Source organism: Ambystoma mexicanum, chromosome 11 (assembly GCF_040938575.1).
Source record: "Ambystoma mexicanum isolate Mex_15411 chromosome 11, UKY_AmexF1_1, whole genome shotgun sequence".
Classification (NCBI taxonomy): Eukaryota; Metazoa; Chordata; class Amphibia; order Caudata; family Ambystomatidae; genus Ambystoma; species Ambystoma mexicanum.
This window is the reverse complement of record NC_090934.1, coordinates 448,604,621-448,623,540: the sequence shown is the minus strand read 5'-3', so window position 1 is coordinate 448,623,540 and position 18,920 is coordinate 448,604,621. Positions and strand designations below refer to the sequence as shown.

At 42.1% G+C, this 18,920-nt stretch overlaps 1 long non-coding RNA gene across 3 annotated transcripts in view; it reads left to right on the top strand.

The window, feature by feature from the left end:
* Nucleotides 1-18,920, top strand: part of LOC138504724 (uncharacterized) — a 198,180-nt gene that overhangs the window by 100,731 nt on the left and 78,529 nt on the right. For all 3 annotated transcript variants that reach the window (XR_011279927.1, XR_011279926.1, XR_011279928.1), the window contains one exon: nt 18,337-18,376. This is a non-coding gene — a long non-coding RNA (uncharacterized lncRNA). The remainder of the gene's footprint in view (nt 1-18,336; nt 18,377-18,920) is intronic.

Below are 18,920 nucleotides of genomic sequence, written 5' to 3'. Positions count from 1 at the left end.
TGGGGGCGTAACTGGCGCTGCTGCAGGGTCGCTGCGCCACTCTGCGCCACGTCTGCTTTTGGAGGTGGGAATCCATGAATACGCTGTGCGCGGAAATTGATTTTATCGCACGCGGCTGGTGCAGACATTCGCACGGGCACGCTGTGCGCCAGCCGCGTGTGACACTTTTGAGAGGAATTACATGAATCGGCCTGTTAGTCTTTTTCACTCACCGTTCATATTTTTTCCTTTCTGGATGTTTGGGATCACCGCCTTTGTTACCGCCTCTCCTCGCTTTTTGTCCAGTCAGCTGCTCGTAGAAGTGAGAAGGGGTTCGTGGGAGAAAGCACAGGTTCCTTCAGACCTCAACCTGCAGGTTTTACACTTTAGTCTAACCCCAATCTACGGGGAGCCTCTTGGTCTACATAGCCGATAGTAAAGGACTTGTGATATTGCCGAGGACCTAGAGTTACTTATGTCAACGGTCAATGGGTGTCTTATCTAATCGATAACCATCTATCTCTGCTACCAAGTGTGCAGTAGGACCCCAGCCGGCCCATAGAGCTGGGGGTGCCCCAACAGCGCTTTAAGATGAGGCAGCAGCACCCGTGAGATGGATGGGGATGCAGATTAATTCTCTTGCATCAAATCAAAAATGACAACTCGATAGTTTGGCAAAGGGAGTCTGTTTAATGACAAGTACAAAATACGGGGAATTTATGAATATCAGCAATCGCTCGATCTTCCTTCTCGCTTCAACTCCAATTAATTCAATAAAAAACACATTATTTATAACAAAACCTCATCATCGCTGATGTGTAATGCTTAAAATCTGGCATGCAATTCTATTGGTTCTACGTGGTAACTTTAATACCAGAAGTGCACTGTAACTGTTTGACTGCAGACTGCCCTGCCACACTGTCCGAATTGATTGTTTGTTGGTGCTGTGGACCCGAGGACGAGTCGGCAAGGAGAAGCTTGCTGAGCAGCGTAAAACAGACAAGTAATTGTGAGACTTATCACTTTATAGGACGCTCTGCATTGACCACACTGCATCGCTGCATTGAGCTGATTGCGCTTTTTCCTTTTTCTTTTCCTTCTCCTGGCTAGGATCACATGCTATTGTTTGGCGCCTGCCTCCTCCAGAATCCCGCCCCACGATCGCAGCCTACCAAGTTACTTAAACCTGGTGGACGTGCATCCAGTGCGCGCATCCAGGAAGTGCACCGGAAGTGCACTGTAACTGTTTGACTGTTCGACGGGTCGCGGGCCGAGAGGCTGGAGGATCCTACATTTGTATTACTGTGTTTACCACGTTTCTGGGGCAGAGCAGTAAGTAGCTTTAATTGAGGTGATAAATGCAAACATAGTCTTCCAACCGTGCTATTTTGTTCAATTTAGAAACCATTATATGGGCACAAGCATAGGAATTACGAATGCATGTTTACTTACATTTATATTGGAGCCGGTGAATATAACGGCTGACTATCCCAATAGTTGATGGTAAACTCGTGTACAGATTTAGAATATGAGCCAGTGAATATTGCAGCTATTTATATTGTATGTAAGTTTGCGATTATCATTGTTAACTATATTTGAATTTGAGTTGGCAATTGCTACAGTTAGCTATATTGGATTGTGATTTGGAAAATACTACTGTTATCAGCATTACAATTAAGCAGGTGAATAACACGGATATCTACATTGGTATGAGAATAAGAAGCCATTGTTATTACTAATATTAAACTTGTGTTGGTGAATCTTATTCCCATTCATAGTTGAACCTGATCTGGAGTACATCTTTATTGGCATTAGATAATTATCAATAATGGTTAACAGGCTTTGCAGTGGTCGGGAGATCCATGATTCCACTATTGATAAGAGTAATGAAGCCATAGAAACCTACAGTGAGGTAGATGGCTTGAAAGTGTCGGCTCATGATGGAATGAATCTCTCTAATGAAGCCGGCACATCAATCTGCAGAGAAAAACTAGGCGAAATCATGCCACAAAAGTTGTTGTACAATGCAGCTCATGAAAGCAATCGCCCACTGCATTTCGATCCGATAGTTAAGGTTAAAATAAATGATTTATCAATACTACCCACTAAGGAGATGAATCGAGACAAATCTAATAGAGTACTTATTGACGGTTTAGAGGTGCCCGAACATTGTGAACTACTATCTAAGATGGGTATAACCTCTACTCAACCGAGATTCACCGATGTTTCCATCATTGCACCGGCGATTGAGGCACTCCTGGAAAAACTGATACGTTCCTCAAGGGGTCCCTCAACTCTGATTAAACAGAGTAGATATTCTATGGAAGATGTCCATGTATTTAGTAAATCTACAGATTTGATGGAAATCCAGAAACACGATAATGAACATCTGACTGAGGATGATTTGGCCAAGGCCGATGCTCCTATGCAGGATTTCCATAACTTCGAATTTAGTTCACCCTCTGAAATCAGGGGAAGTGCTAACTCTAGAGAGATTTGCACATCTTCTGAACCAGAAATTGCTATTTCCCCTCCTATTCTAAAATCAAGAGGAGTAGAGTTTGAAATAGAGGTCGAACGTAATCTGTTAGAAACCTCAGACTTAGGAGCAGACTTTCCAGTTCTGACAAGGATACTTAATCTGCTTGACAAGGGGCATGAACAGACATGCTCAAATGTTCACCATTAATGGGCTGTTAATGGAGGTACTAGCCAAAGTAAACAGAATGGAAGGGCTATTATTTACTTGTGATGCAGTGGCAGCACTATCAATAGAGAAACGAAAGCCAAGCCTCGTGATGATAGACAGAGATACTCAAACTCTGGCAGATTTGAGAATGGCTGGTGTGATGCCCAAGTCATTTTCAGCTATTACTGCAGTAGAAGACTTCAAACGTGATAAGGATGCTGAATTTAAAAAGGAATTACTCGAGTTGGTCTCAGCTAATGTGGCAGCAATTAAAAAGATTCTACAGGGTGAATTACCTACTCACCAGAATGTTGGAGTTAAGATGGAAGATCTAGCACAGGAGTTATATAGTAGTCTAGAGACTCACCCCGATAGTCCATCGGCCTTGACTAATCTAATCGACCTTGATGATGATATACAGAAAATACAAAATGTTCAGGAATCATCAAATGAGATTATGATTAAAGAGTTAGTGATCAAACCAGTGCTGACAAGGAAGCAAAAAACGAATGATCATTAAGGCTGAAAAACGAAGGTGAACCAAGAAAGGAATAATAAGGAAAATAAAAAATCAAAAACAAAAAATGATTTCTTGAAGACTGAAAAAGTAGAGACAAACAATACAATTACGAGGAGAATTTTTACTTCCAGCAACTCAACAAAGAATCTAGAGTATTACTAGATGTTGAATGTGACAAAAAAGATCTGTCTATAGAAGAAGGGTACGAGAAGCAAACAAAAATTAGGGAGAACAGGGAATCAGAATCTAAGGAATCCTGCTGCTCTCCCAAACAGAAACAATCTGATTTATTAAACTTTTTTCTGGCCCTATATATTGAGAAAGCTACTAACAAGATCAAACAGGCTGGTTCAAACAAGAAAGCCAGTAATATAAGCATCGACAAATCGAAACCTCAAAGGTCCCACTTAAAGAACTTGGACTCTCAATTAATTAAAAACGAGAAATCCAGGACATTTTCTAACAATGAAATTGCAACAGAGCCAGCTGTGACCGACAATAAGTTTCAACAATCATATGAAGGTGATTGTAATGTTCCTATATTAGCTAAGAGCTGCCCAAAAGGGTTGGTAACCGATATAGATGAAGGATCCCTAAAAAATCAGGTCAATTGCTTATACGAGGCCAGAATTCAAAATGATGAAGAGATTATTACCCCTGAAACACCATCAATAATGGGATGGGAAACCAAGCAAGCAACATCTTCCAAAAAGAGCTTAAATCGATCAGCAATGCTTAAAGCATTCCAGGCAATTCCAGCGCTGAGAACAATTAGGAGTGACGACATTGACTGGGTACGCCTAGCAAGTGCCAACTCAACTAGGAAAATTTGTGGCTATCATTCCCATATTATAATGAAAATTATATGGGAACAGAGAGAAGACTTGCAATTACTGGGCCTATTTCCAAGTATATTTAGCTCTGACGAACAGGTGGATATTTTTATGACAATGCTTTCAAAAAATGAAGAATTGCCTGGGACTTTAATAGCTGGGGTTGGTTTGCCTCACTTGACAGAGGATTTTTTCAAACAGTTTATGAGCTCTGCGGCTATATTCTCTGGAATGTCGGGCTCAGGACAAAACAACCAGGTGCCGGCACCACTGTCTAAGGAAAAACAGTAGGATAATGTACCTGGACTCTCCTTCCTTTCATGGAACTCATGTGGCCTAGGTAATTTGCGAGCCTGGACAGCCAAATTTGACATATCGGTCCGCCCAAGCATTTGTCTGATCCAGGAAACATTGACACCGGGAGGTTTTCATTTTGAAGGATATTATACGTATTACCAGCCAACAACAAGGGGTATTCTCGGTCACCCGTCTGGGGACTTGTTATCCTGATTGATAAAAATCTCAGGATGGCATCCACGCTAGTGGGGGCAGAGGATTTCTTTGTAGCGGTCGAAGTCGATCCATCGGGATGCAATTTTTCGAGATTCCTAATTGTTAATTTATATTGGAATCCTAATAAGATCTCCTTCGAAAACCTCACTAATCAACTCAGTACAATTTGTGAAAGTGTACTGTCAACAAATCCTAGGACTTGTATTTTGATTGGTGGAGATTTTAATGCGACTTGTCTGGCCATTAAGAAGAAGGCCAGCAGGGGCAAACAGAGACTGGGTTTCAGATCTTTGACAAATGGAAGGAGATGGGTTGATTAGTTTTAGCATTGGACATCCAATTGGCTCCCTTTGAAAGAGATTCATACCAGCATACCTGGTCTAGAGGGCCTTGGATGTCAATGATTGATTATATTTTTGTATCCTCTAAGTTGCTAAGCATGATTGACCCAATACGAATCTGTGACCTACAGTATGGTGATCATTTCGCCTTGAAATCACTACTCCATCTAAATTTAGGCATGTTTAATCAAAATCCTACTTTAACACCAATTGAATTCGACTGGCCCCGTTTATCACTGAAATGGAACTCAAAATTATGCCACAAATTTATACAGAAAATAAAAAATGACCCTCTTTTTATTTTGAGAGTAAATCAAGGTGGATTTAAATCAGTTATAGCGGAAACACAAAATGCTTGGAGAATTCACACTCATATGACACAAATTATGAAAGAGAATGTGGTGAGTAGCTCCCATACTCATCGTCATCAGTTCAATGTTGAGGTGTTGATTCTAAAAAAAGAAAAACGGAAACAACTATGAGAACTTGAGTCATCTAACCATGATGTAATCTATATTCTACATATAAACAACATATTTAACAAACATATCGAAGAAAAATAAAATCTTTGAAATATGACATTGATGTGACAGTCAACCAAAAATATTATCTCTTCTCCTAAAGAATGATTCAAGGCATGTGTGGGGCACACTTAGAACTGTAATTGGGCTCTCTGACTCAATCGAAGAACCTTCAATTTCTGCCACCAGTTGGGTAGAGTTCATAAAAACCAAATTTGCTATGCCCTTGCAATTTACCAATAAACAATTAAGAGATCCACCTAATGCAGTGGCAAAAAATTGCCCTTGGTCCATTAATGAAATTCGAGTGGCCATTAAAAAAGCTAAGGGCTCTCGAGCTCTAGGGCCTGATGGCATACCCATTGCCTTGTGAAAGCAAATCTGGAATTATGAGGCGATATATTTAAAATAAAGTTGGATGTGATTCAATTGACAGGAATTATCCCTAGCTCTTGGTGTTCGGCCAATATAATTCCGATATATAAAAAAGCAGCGATTGATGACCCTGCCAACTTTAGGCCGATAGTGCTTATGGACGCCTCTGCAAAGATTTATTCTAGTCTCCTGTTAAAATCTATTTAATCACATATTTCAGCATTTTCTTTGTCCCCAAAAGTTCAAGTAGGCTTTCGCAAATTTATGGGCTGCCCATTAAACGCCATCATAATTGCTCATTTATATCAGTATACAAAACATTCAAAATCAGGACTGATACATAGGGCAGCCCTCAACTTGACAGAAGCCTTTGATTCTGTTATTAGATCTTTACTTTGGGATAAAATGCTGAAGTATAGTTTTCCTATTAATTTGGTTGCTAACATTGCACTATTATATCAGCAGACAACCTATAGTGTACGAATGACTAGAGCAGGGGCAATGACTGACCCCATACCCACCGAAATCGGGCTTAAACAGGGCTGCAACAGGGCCGCAGTCCTGTTTAATCTTTATCTTTTAGATCTTGATGAAGGGTGGGATAAGGCAGTCATTTTTCCGGTCAAATTAGGTGGTCTAGCTCTTAATTGGCTGAGCTTTGCGGACAATTTATTATTTTTTGATCGTACGCCGTTTGGCTTACAGACCAAGTTGAATTTATTCCACAGTTATGCTAAAAAATAACTTGCAAGTAAATCCTACAAAGTCCTTCATTATTTCTTTTGTAGACGGTAGGAAAAAGAATGTAAAATTCGACTGGTGTCTAAATGGAACCTCTATCTCAAAGACCCTTTCAATTGGGCTATCTAGGATACAACCTAGCCACAACATACTCAATTGAGCACTCAAAAAAAATGTTGAATGATAAAATCACACCTCTCATTTCGCAGATGCAAATTATTTTTTGAAGATTAGGGAGATTCTCCCTTATACCAAATCTCAAATTCTATCTTCAAAAAATGTAACCTATTCTATTATATTCCATAGCCATTTGTTTATGAGATATTGAAGACATTTTGGATGTCTTACAAGGAAGGTTGTGGAAAAGGGTGTTGGGACTGGCTTTATCAACCCCTAATATGATCATTTGCCACTGCTGGGATTATTACCGTTATCAGTAAAATGGCATTGGCGTCTTCTATCTAATTATGCCAAAATGTTATCATCACCGCCGGCTTCTTTACATGAAGATTTGGCCATTATGATCACTGAAGATTTTCCACCTTCGATCTTGAAATTTAGAGTTAGAATGGATGCTATATTGCCTGAAACAATGATATCGAAAGAAGATCTAATATAAGGTCCTCCTTTGTGTAAACTGAAATTCCAAAGATTTTATTGGTGTATTCAGGTTGATAAAATTAACAAAAGAACGGCATTCTATGAATATGCTAAATTTACACATCAGTGGGGACAGCATGTGAAATATCTGGAGATTTTTCCTTGTCATAATGCTAGACATACATATTTAAAATTTCGCTTAAACCAACTTCAAACCAACAAAAAATGAATGTATTGGTTTAATGCCGAAGACAAATTAAATATTGGATTATGCAGATTCTGTGAAGGAACAAATGTTCTAGAAACATTAAAACATTTGACAGTTTATTGTTCTTTTTTGAACCTGCAAGAAAGCGAATATTGGGTGATTATCTGTTTTCTGACTCGGGATTGAGCAGGGAAACTTTGTGGCAAAGATGTATGTGGGGAAAGAGCCAATCTTTTACTCTTTCGCTAGTCCTATTTGTAAGGTTCCTAGAAGGGAAATTGTTAGATAAAAGACAAATGTGTTATGATTTAAATGACATTGATAAAAGAGAAGAACCTTTGTCCTCCTAATACTGGAAATTTCAACCTGGCAACTTGTTTGGCTATTGGATCAAAGTCCTATGGACTAGCCTAAGCTTTCGATGATGTATTATAATGACAACTGGTTTGATGAGTAATCCTATTAGGAGGTATGTGTTTGACAATTCTTCTCTTTGTATGTTTTCCCTTGTTGTTTTAAACTTTTAGGAAGATTTTATTGTGATTTTATAAGTATTGATTTTAGTTGGTTGAATTTGCGAATGTAAAACTTGTTTTGATGTGCTCTCATTTTGTAATAATGATATTGTAAAGGTATTCTTCTGTTTTACGATATACAATAATAAATAAAATAAAAATATAGGTGCTATATATGTATATGGTAACGAAGTGAGGGGATTGGAAAACCAGTGTCAGGTGGGGCATCTAAGCCCTTCCTTCAAAATGGCTACTGTAGATGTCACTAAAAGTATGACATCTCATTGGTTCTACTACTATAGGACCCTAGATTACCTGGTCCAATATGATTGGGTTGGCATCAACCCCACTCATACTTTTCCACTAGCTTAGCAGCGTGCAGAATAGCCAGCCAGGTGCAGGGAGTTCATCTGCACCCCCAGCCTCCCTCCAATTATTGCAACAATTAATCATCACTTTAGTTGTCATGTGTCAATTAGTTATTTGTATTTTGGCCTCAAGACTGCTTCTTGGTCTGGAAAAGTTAAGGCGTCTGGGTATGGCACAAGTCTATGCGTAGGTGTGAAAGTTTCATCCCTTCTGTCACGTTATATCGACACCGTGAAACCGTTTTATACTCCATGCAATTTATGTATTTGATTTAATTTTGTCAGCCATCTGCCTTCTGTGGCTTATCTTGACCTTTCTGAACAGGATACTCTGTTCTTCTTTTCATAATTGGTATCCACTGTTGGGCTATTTCAGTCGATACGACCATGGCTCCTTGGCACAACTTGCCTTCGTCTGAGTTTCTTTCTGTCTTTAATTCTTGATTTGCTTGCTGCAAGACTCTCCTCTTGAGACCTTTAATAACCTTTGGTTGATTCTGCTCTTGGGTATAGTGGAAGTTTTGAGGTAGATATGTATAGGTTGCGCGTGCCGCAATCCATTGTACTACTAAGCTTAAGCAAGCCTCATGAATTCTTGCTTCTTGTGGTTCCTTGCAAATGTACCTGTTTTAACTGGCTGAATATCCTCATCACGTTCATGGCAAGTTTCTGACATTTGACATCAATTATTTCACTTTAAACTCAGGATGTCACTTATCCATAGTGTTTTGTCTCTTTTCATCATTCACATGTCATCATATCTTCTATATGTGAGTCAGTCCGGATTCTTATGACGCCATCATTTGTCTTATTTTAGTATCTTCTCGGCTTCTTCAGGTATTGCATTTTGACAATCATCATTCTGTCTCATTTGTCGATATGGTTTTCTCAATGGGTACCTCACTGTCCAAGTTTTCTTAGGTGTCGGTACTTCAATAGGTGCTGTCAGTCTGATAGGTACTGGACAGAGCCCCACTGCGGCTCTCTGCTGGTTTATTTGCTCATCATATGTCACACATTTCGGCGTGAACATTCCTGGCACTTCAAAATGGGTGTTTGGACCTCCTCTACACTATGTGTACATGAATGAATAAATAAACGTATGTTAACTCTAAAACACACTTCTCATTATGTGTTTGTGACACTATGACTAATGCTCTATTGCTATGTCACTACTCTTCAATACAATGCTAATATAGGCCACTTAGAGCCTCTTTGAGCATTAAAGTGCTTTGAGTATACTTTTGATATTTGAAGCACTAGTGTTGCTTTCTAAATATTGTATGTTTTGCAGTCTAGACTGCCCTTTAAGCATGTCTCACACTTCTTGCTCTTTGTCTTCAAGACACTCCATTTTACTTGTCATTTTAAAGCTAATGCTAGTTCTGTTATTATGAAGAGATATTCTGAAATAAGATGGTGCCTCACCCGTTGCTCCTACCCCGCAGGGCAGAATGCTGAGAACCAAACACAATGACATTTCCCCTAGGTGCCATGAATAGAAGAATAGAGTGGCACAGCAAGCATCTCAATTCGCAATCTGCCTAAAGCCACAGACAAGTGAAGTGCCTAGAAGCCAAGAATTTGTGGCACAGCAAGAATCGCAATCCGCTAGTGCTCGGCTCACCTGCCTCCAGTGAGAAGACATTACCACAATTCATTTGTATAATAATTTATTATATAAATGCGCTAAGCGGCTTAATAGCTTAATCATATTGCACGTATATGCATGCAAACATGCTTACAAATGAAGGTTTGAGCAGGCTTGTTGGGGAGAATTCTCATTTCTGTGCTAATTCACTTCAACCTTAGAGACCTCCAGCTCTTTTCCTGGACTTCAGGACTTTTTAATTTTTATCCTGGAGTGACTGAGACCTTTTTCTCACTCTCGCATGTATTTTGACCTAATTTGGATTCTGCATTTCCTTTGTTTTTGGTGTCTGACAAACTCCATAGGCATCTTCTTTTTGTATGGTGACACACAGCACCTTCAGTGCAGTGTCACAGAAATCCTTTAGATTTCTCTTAAGGTTTAAATACCTTCTCTTGGGTGAACTACTGTTCTCAGAGTAGTAAAGTGAAATTGACTTTACTTACCTTTTTCATATGTAGGGCCAGCACACCCCATCTTATGTGGAGTGGTATGGGGTTACTTAGAAGCCCCTTTTCCTTCCTTTTCCTACTTACTCGTTTAAAAACTTTAGGGCACCCAATGGTCTCCTGCTAATGTACTCAGTTGCCACTGTTCAGTTTATTGTTTGGGTGTTCTTTTTCAGTAGATGTGTCAACTCAGGGTGTTTCGGCCTTTTTCGGTAATGGTCCGTACATCCAAGCGACCATACCAAGTGTCGTTTTTAATAGGCCTTCATCAGGATGGATGTAATTCAAAGCATGATGTGAATTGATGTTCTAACCCTTTACTAAGACTCTGGCTCTATATGGAGAAATTACATAAAATGTTTCAAAACATTTTAGAAAAACTGCATTTACAAGGCAGGGATCTCTGTCATTTGAATTTGGGGAGTCACGAGAAATAAAAGAAAAATGTACTGACCCTGCAGTTGCTCACATCCGGTTATGCTCAGATCAGTTGCTCAGATCAGTATACTAGCAGGACAACACTGGGTGCCCTAAAGTTTGGGTTTACAACCAGAACCAAAGAAAACAGACTGTTGTCCCCTTAGACCTGGAAAATCAGCATTGGTTGTAGAACAGCCACCCACAAATATGTTCTACTAAATATTGGAAATGAAATTGATATGTTGTTTGCAATAATAGCACTTTTTGAATACTAACCCCACACGAGAGGACAATAATACAAGTTCATATTGTGTGAAGAAAATGTTGTTAAATGTTTATCAAGAAACATAAGTATTGAGATATTGGCCCACTTCCTGCTCCTACCTGCAAGGCAAAAAACCTTGGGGTCATCTTCGAGTCCACACTCTCCTTCTCTCCTCATATATCTGACATCTCTAAGAAGTCACACTACCAGCTGCACCTCCTCAGAGGTATTCTTCCTTTCCTCTCCTTCCCCCAGAAGCTCACTGTCTCCCGAGCCCTGGTTCTCTCGAAGCTGGACTACTGTAACAGCCTCTATCTAAATCTGCCTGCCTCCAATCTCCGCCCTCTGCAACTCATCCAGAACAGGACTGCAAGACTTGTCCTTGGCCTTAAGCCCAGGGACCGTATTTCTCCAGGACTGAAATCTCTAGACTGGCTCCCAGTGGCTGCGAGGATTAAGTTCAAAACCTTCTGCAATGTCCACAAGGCCTCCTGGAGTCTGGGGCCTAAATACCTTCAACTCTCTCTTCCTAAATATCTTCCTTCTCGAGCTCTTCGCTCATCCGTCTCCAACTCCCTCAGGGTCAGCCGTTTCGCCAAGCAACGAGCTGGGGGTAGATCTCTCTCCGCGTCAGGGGCCTCCCTCTGGAACAACCTTCCTGCCTCCCTGAAACTTGAGGAGAACCATCTCCGGTTCCGGAAGCACCTCAAAACCTTCCTCTTTGCTTCTGCTTTCTCTCTCCCTCTCCCCTGCTAAATTCTTCACTGAAACTGCACTGAATCTGCAACTGGGCCACTCTCACCGACCTCGGTCCTTGGCCCAGCCACTCTCCACTTGCACTGCCTCTCTGGCAACCCCTGCACTGCAGGAATGTCTCTGTATCCTCACAGCCCCCCCTTCCCAGCACTTGTCTGCACTTACCTTGCACTTGCCACCAGCTGGCCCTATTATTTATGTTTATTCTTCTTACCCTTTACTGCACTTCCCCCTCCCCTTCCCCTTGCACTTTTTCCCTTCCCCCTACCCCTGCACTTGCGCGATCTGAATGACACCTGGCCTTGTAGGATCGTTGTCTGTCTTCCCCTTGTTCCCCCTCCCTGCCTCGTTGCGCCTTCAAACACTTGTGTATAGGTGCGTTACAAATGCCATATCATATCATATCATATCATATCATATGATAGTATGCTAACATTTGGAAAATGCTTAAAAAGTAGAAATACAATTATCTTGTGAGCACAACAAAGGAACAATAAGGCGTAGTGCATTTTGAATGTTATATATGCACTAAAAATATAGGTTTGACTACAACTGGAGATCCGAGGGAGGGGTAGCGTTTCACTTTACTCACTTTGATACATATACTTTTAATACCCCTCCCAGTTGTGGGAGTACCTTTTGAGAGGGTGGGGATTGACATTGTTGGTCCCCTAGACCCTCCAACTTCTTCAGGCAATCAATTTACATTGGTTGTGGTAGACCATGCTACCAGATATCCTGAAGCAATACCTATGGGAACTGTTACTGCTCAGGCAGTGGCTAAGGCCCACCTTGGTATCTTTACCAGGGTAGGTTTTCCTAAGGAGGTCATCTCTGACAGGGGGTCAAATGTTATGTCCCACAACATGCAGACCATGTGGAAAAACTGTAGAGTGACCTACAAGTTCTGAACAGGCTACCATCCCCAAACCAATGTATCAGTGGAAAGGTTTAATAGAACTATGAAGAGCATGATAGATGTTTTAGAGGAACCCCTTAGAAGAAAGTGGGACATTCTACGGCCATGCCTTCTCTTTGCTTATAGAGAAGTCCCTCAAGCAAAGGTTGGGTTCAGCCCCTTTAGACTGCTCTATGGTCATCTGGTTAGAAGCCCTTTCACCTTTATCAAGGAAGGGTCGGAGAGTGCTCCTTACCTCAAGCCAGTGAGAGTCACTGACTATGTGCTGGGACTCCGGAGGAGAATGGCACTCATGATGACAGAAGCTTCGGATAACCTAAAAGCAGGTCAGGCTCTGGTCAAACATTGGCATGACCAGAAGGCCAACATGGCGGAGTTCACCCCAGACCATCCAGCTTTGGTTATGGTACCTACAAGGCAGAGGGCCTTACAGGACAAATGGATTGGACACTTCAATGTTGTGGGTAAACTTGGAGAGGTCAATTATTTAGTGGTTTTGGGTAATACTAAGGAGGCCCCTAGGGTCTATCACACTAGCCATCTGAAAGCTTATATTTTCAGACCAGAACTAGGAGCTTTGCTTCTAGCCTCTGTTCAAGAGGAGGAGGAGATTGAGCCTCTCCCTGATCTCCTCAGGGCACTATCTTCATATGAGACAATTGAATGAGTGAAACTCTCTTCAGATCTGACTCTGCAACAACAGGAGGAGTGCAAGGCTCTGTTAAATCAGTTTGCCTCCCAGTTTTCACCCTTGGGGCCAGCATGACATTCTCACTGGCAACAGTCTCCCTGTCAAAAGCAGGGGTTACAGAATGTCAGATCCCACTTAAAGGAAGAGGTCAAGAAGATGCTTGATCTTGGGGTAATCGAGCCATCTACAAGTCCATGGGCTAGTCCAGTTGTACTAGTGCCCAAAGCAGGAACCAAGGAATTGAGATTATGTGTGGACTATAGAGCTTTTAATGCAGTCACCAGGACTAATGCCCATCCTTTACCCAGGACAGATGAGCTGGTGTACAAACTTGGTTCAGTCAAGTTCCTCAGTATATTTGACCTGACTCTAGGCTATTGGCAAATAGCTCTGACAGACCATGCCAAGGAGAAAACTGCATTTTCTACCCCAGGAGGCCTCTAGCACTTTAAGTATGCCTTTTGGACTCAAAAATGCACCTGCTACGTTTCAGAGGATGGTGAATCAAGTTCTGAATGGCATGGAGGACTTCTGCATGGCATACTTGGATGGCATTGCAGTGTTCAGCCCCACTTGGGAAGAGCATCTTCACCACGTTGGATATGTTTTGCAGGCTCTTGAACAGGCCCATCTGACCATAAAGGCTAGTAAATGTCTGATTGGTCAGCGTTAAGTGGTCTACCTTGGACATGAGGTAGGAGGAGGTAAAATAAGGCCATTGCCTAGCAGAGTACAAGGTGTACAAGAGTAGGCCACCCCTACTACTCAGACCTAAGTGCGAGCCTTTCTAGGTCTCACTGGGTACTGCAGGAACTTCATGGAGAACTATGGGACCATAGCGTCTCCCTTGAATGTGATCTCCTCACCCAAATTCTCCAAGAAGGTCAGGTGGAATGAGGAGTGCACGAATGCTTTTGAAGGACTGAAGAAAGCCCTTTGTCAAGCTCCAGTCTTGAGAGCTCCTGACTACAACCAATCCTTCATTGTACAGACAGATGCTTCCAAAAAAGGCATAGGTGCAGTTTTGAGTCAGCTGATGAGAAAGGCAGGGCACACCCTATCTGCTTCATCAGTAGGAAACTAAAGGACCGTGAGACAAGGTGGGCAACTATTGAACGGGAGTGGTTTGCCTTTGTGTGGTCTCAATAGAAGTTTAGACCATATTTATATGGCTCTAGTTTTGTTATTCAGACAGAGCACCAACCCTTGAAATGGTTAATGCAGATGAAGGGGGAGAATCCACAATTGTTAAGGTGGTCAATCAGCCTCCAAGGGTTTGATTTTACCATAGAACACAGGTCAGGGTGTAATCACCAAAATGCTGATGGTCTCTCCAGAAAGTATGATCGACTGGATTAGGAGATTCATCTAGGAGTGAATTAAATCCTCCTGGGCCTTAGACTGGGAGGGACGAGTGTTAGGGAGAATTCTAATTTCTGTGCTAATTCCCTTCAACCTTAGAGACCCCCAGCTCTTTTGCTGAACTTTAGGACTTTTTAATTTTTATCCTGGAGTGAGTAAGACCTTTTTCTCACTCTCTCTTGTATTTTGATCTGATTTGGATTCTGTATTTCCTTTGTTTTTGGAGTCTCACAAACTCCAAAGGCATCTACTTTTTGTATGGTGCTGATGGTCTCTCCAGAAAGTATGATCGACTGGATTAGGAGATTCATCCAGGAGTGGATTAAATCCTCCTGGGCCTTAGACTGGGAGGGACGAGTGTTAGGGAGAATTCTAATTTCTGTGCTAATTCCCTTCAACCTTAGAGACCCCCAGCTCTTTTGCTGAACTTTAGGACTTTTTAATTTTTATCCTGGAGTGAGTAAGACCTTTTTCTCACTCTCTCTTGTATTTTGATCTGATTTGGATTCTGTATTTCCTTTGTTTTTGGAGTCTCACAAACTCCAAAGGCATCTACTTTTTGTATGGTGACACACAGCACCTTCAGCGCAGCATCCCGGAGAAATCCTTTAAATACCTTGCCTTGGGTGAACTAGAGTTCCCAAGAGTAGTAAAGTGAAATTGACTTTACTTACTTTTTTCCTATGTAGGTCCAGCACACCCCATCTTATATGGAGTGCTGGTGGGTTACTTAGAAGCCCCTTTTCCTACTTACTCATGTATCATTTTTTAATGGCTGGTAGCAGTGGTTTAATGTTCCTTCAATTGTGCTTTTCTACCACAGGTTGAATCCTCAGTTGCAGTATAGCACCCATGGGTGACCATTGTGCCAAAATGGCCCTGGTCTTTTTTCGCCATTTCTTGTTTCTGAGGTCTTTCATGGGTTTTACTCTGCGCGCCAAACCAGGTTTAATCCTTTTGTTCACTTTGCCTTTGGCAGGCTTCAGTACTGAAACCCACCTCTGGCTCCAGTGTGTCTGGCAGGGCAGGAAGCAAGGGAGGTGCCGAAACTCCCTGTCCTTAGTCTCCTTGGTAACCTGAATGCACCCAGTCATGATTGGCTGAATGTCCATGCAGGACAGCCACCCTGCTGTGAGAGTGACAGCTAGGCTGTGCATGAATGGGAGAAACCTGTATAAAAAAGGTGAGGCTTCATGAACTGAAGACATAGTAGACTACTGGAGGAAACATCCGACGAAGGAATCGTGAAGAGAAGCTTGCTGCAGCCTCCTGGACCGTTGAACTGTCAGGTGAAGCCCTGCTGCTGTACTGAAACTCTTTTTCCGATTCAACTAGAGAATCTCCAGAGAGGACAACTTCTTCCCTTAGGTTAGTGGGACCAACTACCCCAAGACAAACTGGAAGACCTTCCTCAACTGGTTGTACTTCTTTGCTGCTGCTAGATCCGAGTGCTAGGGGTCGAGAAATCCATAGTCGAGTGCAACGTCTTTAAGCCAGACCGAAGCTCCAGGAAGATCCTGAGGACCTTCCCGAAGCAAGCTCGAGTCCCCTCACCAGAGTGCTGGATTCAAGGAGCGAAGGAAGCCAATCAAGTGTCCAAGATCTGGGGTGGTGCTATTTGCCAGTAGCTGAAACCGCGAAGTGCTGCTGAACTGAAAAGAGCCCGTAGCTGCCGCTGAGCTTTGAACTACAGTGCAGGAGTCCTCCAGATATCCTCCCTCTTGTCCCCACAACAGAGGCCCTGGAACCCGGTATCTGCAACTCTGCAACCAGGACAAAAGACAGCTGCTCCCTCTTCTTCTAACCCAATGCACTATTCCGACTAAGGGGTACTTACCTCTTTGTCTGTTTACTTGATATGATATGATATGATAAGGCATTTGTAACGCGCCTATATACAAGTGTTTCAAGGCGCGACAAGGCGGGGGGGGAACAAGGGGAGACAGACAACGATCTTACTAGGCCAGGTGTCATTCAGATCATTCAGCAAGTGCAAGGGTAGAGGGGAAGGGAAAAGTGCAAGGGGGAAAGGGAGAGGGGAAAGTGCAGTACAGGGTTATTAGCATACAGCATACAGGATAAATAACAAGGGCCAGCTGGTGGCAAGTGCGAGGTAAGTGCAGACAAGTGCTGGGAAGGGGTGCTGTATGGATACAGACACAGTCCCGTAGTGCAGGGGTTGCCGTGGAGGCAGTGCAGGGGAGAGTGGCTGGGCCGAGAACGGTGAATGGCCCAGTTGCAGATTCAGTGCAGTTTAAACTTTATTACATTTGTAGTCCGCACAATAGACCCATAGGTGTGATGGCGCGGACAGGAAACAAAAAACAAACAAAATAGCGGTAGTTTGCTTTTCTCACTTGAGATTTGCAGTAGCTGTGGCTAACAGCTTGTGGCTCAGCAGCAGTGGAGTAACTTTGCTGAAAATGTTAGGGGGGACATGACATCTGAAGAAAAGGTGCCCCAGCCATATGAATGGGAACAAAATGGTGTGCCATTAAAGTTGGGGGGGGGCAAAAACCCCTGCCCCCCCTAAAATTACACCCATGCTCACTGATATTCTACAACAAACTAATTTTGTGCAAGACTTTTTCTATCCAAGTGCCTCAGCTCCATAGACTTTGCTCCAAATTGACTTTGGCTGTTGTGGCTCCCTGCAGGCTCTTCTAATCCAATGACTTTGATTCCAACTGTCACTCATATGTGATGCATTGGTTTTTTAACTAATCTTGCTGTGAAAGGTTTTATCTAGACTTAATTGGGAAATGTAAAAGTGCTCACATGCTCTGAGAACCTGTTAACCTTTTTCCTTCCCTTAACCTTTCCTTCCCACAAACTTGGAATGTTACCAAGTGCAAAAGTGATATATAAATGCCATTACTGTCCTAGCAATTGAATTCACCCCAGGGTGTAGGAAGGGTATATGAAGCATCTCTGAATATCTACTTACTTATCTTGAGTCTGAGAATGTGTTATGGAGTGTATTTTTATTGTTGCACATTGCCCTTTTAAAAAAATGTTTATTTAAAACTGACTGTTATATAAATAATTATTTACTAGAAAACCTTGAGTGTAAGTGTTATTTGGATACTTGTATGTGTGGATTTCGATGCTACAGCTCTGCAGCTCATATTTACCCCTCTTGATATAAGTCTGGCTGCTTAGTCACTCTACCAACTTGTGTAGTACAGACCTATATTTATAGGTGGGTTACCTAATACCAAGAGGACAAGACTTCCGTAGTCTCCCACAGGGTTACTGCATACAATCTTGCCTGACACATGCCAGTACATGACATACATATAGCCCATATTTGTAATGCGTAGGCTGTGAAATCAAATCCACTGCATTTTCCATGTTGGAGGAATAAGCAGCATTCTGCTTAAGACCTAAAACAAAGCAACCCAGATGCAGGGTCCGTCAGCTAGGGACATTAAGGGCCTGTAGATAAGTTGAGGGTTAATGAATGTAATTAAACATGGGTTTTATATATCAGTGGACATTCTTGACTCTGAGATATATTGGTACAGTGAAATACTCAACAGCTCTGTGTTTAGTGTTACATTTTTTGCATTTCTCCGAAGCCTTTCTGTTTAGCCTCTCTCTCTCTATGTGTGCATTAGGGAGCGGCACAAGAAGAGACGTGGAACGGTTGCAGAACCCGTGAGTAAACTATCAGGTTTGAGGATTGTAAGTAAATGACTGACAGTGAGTTGGGATGGGAAATATGTTTTGATACCCGAATACTCTAAATATAATCATTGTCACAAGAGCACTAAATCAGCTCTGTACTGTCTGTACTGGTTAGGGGGAGCCGTCCTATGTGATCAGTCCAGTTGCTGATAGCTCAATTCATTGCTTTAGAAGAAAGCACGACTTTTCTATGAGCTGAGCTCAGAGAAATGGCAGAGTTCTTACTAGCCGGGTGTGATTGTTAAATATGTCGGGTCAGCAGCAGTAGCTGGAGCGCCATCCGTGACTCTGAGTATGGACTTCCCCAACAGTGCTAGAAAAATCTTTGGAGAGGTAGCTAGATCAATCAAATATATCTGTGGAATAGCCATGCAGTGAACTTTAGGTCCATGCAGTTCGTTTCCCTTGTATAGTGGTACATGAGCTTTCTATACAAGCATTAGAGGAACATCGCATAACTGCTGTTCGAAGCTGGCAGTAAACTTGTCATGTAAAAAGTTGCTTAGCTGGCGAG